This window comes from Peromyscus maniculatus, chromosome X (genome assembly GCF_049852395.1).
Source record: "Peromyscus maniculatus bairdii isolate BWxNUB_F1_BW_parent chromosome X, HU_Pman_BW_mat_3.1, whole genome shotgun sequence".
Classification (NCBI taxonomy): Eukaryota; Metazoa; Chordata; class Mammalia; order Rodentia; family Cricetidae; genus Peromyscus; species Peromyscus maniculatus.
In genome coordinates, this window is record NC_134875.1 from 95,169,841 (window position 1) to 95,172,340 (window position 2,500).

The following is a 2,500-nucleotide window of genomic DNA, read 5'->3' on the forward strand; positions in this document are numbered from 1 at the left end:
TTATTTGTGCTGAAATGTGATGATATTTTATTTGTATGTTAACAAATAAAGTTTGCCTGGAGATCAGAGGTCATAGTCAGCCATAAACAGAAGTGAGGTGGTGGTAGCACATGTTCTTAATCTGATCACATGTCAGGCAGAGTCTCTGTGTGTTCAAGGACACAGCCAAGAGTAGTGACACATACCTTTAATCCCAGTACCAACTGTAGAGACCTGGAGGTCTGTACAGACAGGCAGTGATGAGGAAGTGATGTGGCTGGGCTTACAGCCAATGAGAAGGCAAAAGAGGAAGGTAATAAAGGTGCAGGTTAGACAGGAATAGGTTCTCTTGGGAAGCTACTGCGATGTGATAAGCTATGATAAGCTAAGGCTAGTTGGCAGCTATTGATCTCTGTGGCTTGCACCCTACATGTGGCTCTGTGTTTCATATTTAATAAGACTGTTTAGAAATTCATCTACACCCTCCCTTTATATATTACTGAGATTTTTCTCTTTTGTCTTTGTATACCTTCAAGAGTTAAACAATATGCTTATGAGACACACATTTTCATTTATCAACCTCACATTCATTCAGTGATGTTCATGGTAAGAGGACAAAGCCTACCTCGGCCAACTAAAGGTGACATTCAGTCACAGGAGATTATGATATGGAACTCTGTGTTGCTCTGTCTTTTGCCTAATGCTGCAGCCTTTCAGAGTGCCCAAAGGGTATAATTTTAATGAAAATAATAAATGAAATAAAGCTCTTATGCATTAAGTACTCAAGTAGGATGATTATACTGCATTTCAGTCTTGATCTCTCCCCCTCTTTAAATCTCGATGAAAAAAAACTATATACCAACCTAGGGAAAGGAGTCAGTATTTAAGGCAGAAACAAGCTATTAGACATGTAAATTCACAGAGAGAGAGAGCCAGAGAGCCAGAGAGCCAGAGAGAGGTGCACGTGAATATGTGGGGCAGGTTTATATACAGATCATAGCCAACCTGAGCCGGCATGTGGTCAGTCTGGGCCATATCCCTCACCATGTCCCCAGAGATGTGGCCAGTCCACTGGGAGAGTGCTTCCAAGTTCAAGAGTTTGATGACCTGGTCCACCAACCGCTTGATCTTGGACAAGGAGATGCCCTCTGACTTTCCAGTGAGGTCTTCATGTACAGGACTGTATCACGCCAGGTGATGCTCACAAAGTTCAGGATGTGCTTAAGTAAGCACCAGGGGTGCAGCATCAACTCCTCATAGTACACAGGCAGGCATTTTTCCCTGGCCACCTCCATGTACTATGCATACATCACCTTGATTGCATGTTCCCCTTTGTAAAAGAATCTCCATAGCTGCTGAGGTCAAAGCCTGAGATGGTGACCTTGCAAGTGATCATGGAGTGCACCCAGGCCCAGCTGTCTTCACCATTAGCAGAAATTTGGAGTTGGGGAACAGGTGTGTCAGGTAGACAAAGGGCTTGAGTGTGAAGGGGTCCTTGTTACAAAGCATGAGTGCTGGCTCACCATGCTTGGCAATCACCTCCAGGATGAAGGCCTGCCTGGTGGTATGTAGCACCTCATCTGTCACACCTGCCTCGTCCAGATGTTTCTCCTGGCCAGACTTTGACCAGGTCTAATGTTTTTGCCAGTACATGAAGAATGATGCGCGTCTCCTCCCCACAGCACACCTCATTTTGTACACGAGGGTGGTGCCGCTGGGAGGCATGCCACCCACAAAGACAAGTGGCATGTCCTTGCCATAGCAGTATTCCACCTTGTTGGCAACAAGCATCACCAGTTTCTCGTACTCTGACCACATCCTCTTTGGGACCCTCATTCCGTCCCTCGCCCCCCAGCACCATCTGTATACACACACACACACACACACACACACACACACACACACACACACACACCTTTATCTACATTGCCTCCCCCTTTAGCATGAAATCTATTTTATTTGAGACAGGATCTCACTACCTTGCACTGTTTGGCATGAAACTCACTGTGTAGAACAAGCTGACCGTAGCATGTATTTTAGTAAAGATGAGAGGAAGCTGTCTTCTATCTTACTAGTCAAAACCCTATGGAACAGATGGGGAGATGAGACCTCTACTGGCAGAGTATTCATATCTGCTGCTTTATTATTAATACAGACTCTGTTGCCTCTTTTAGGATTATTTCTGGATCGTTATCTGTTGGAGCTTCCACAGAAATCAAAACTTAATTGATGTGGAGTCATTTGTTGCTATAAGGTAATTTCTAAAAGTTTGTTACTTTTGGTTTTTCAAGACAGGGTTTCTCCATGTAGTTTTGTGCCTTTCCTGGAACTCACTCTGTAGGTAATTCTGGCCTCAAACTCAGAGAAATCCGCCTGCCTCTGCTCCTGACTTAGTAGCCCCAACATAAAAACCATTGCTTCAGAGAATATGTGTAATATTCTTAAAAGGTCTTATTAATAAAAATCCCAGAGCCAGATATTGGGGTGAAAACTGAGAGATCAGAGGAATAGGACAAGCCAC

At 44.2% G+C, this 2,500-nt stretch overlaps 1 pseudogene; it reads right to left on the bottom strand.

The window, feature by feature from the left end:
* Window positions 1-855: 855 nt before the first annotated feature.
* On the bottom strand, window positions 856-1,815 carry LOC102917281 (protein-tyrosine sulfotransferase 2 pseudogene; annotated as a pseudogene).
* Window positions 1,816-2,500: the final 685 nt, after the last annotated feature.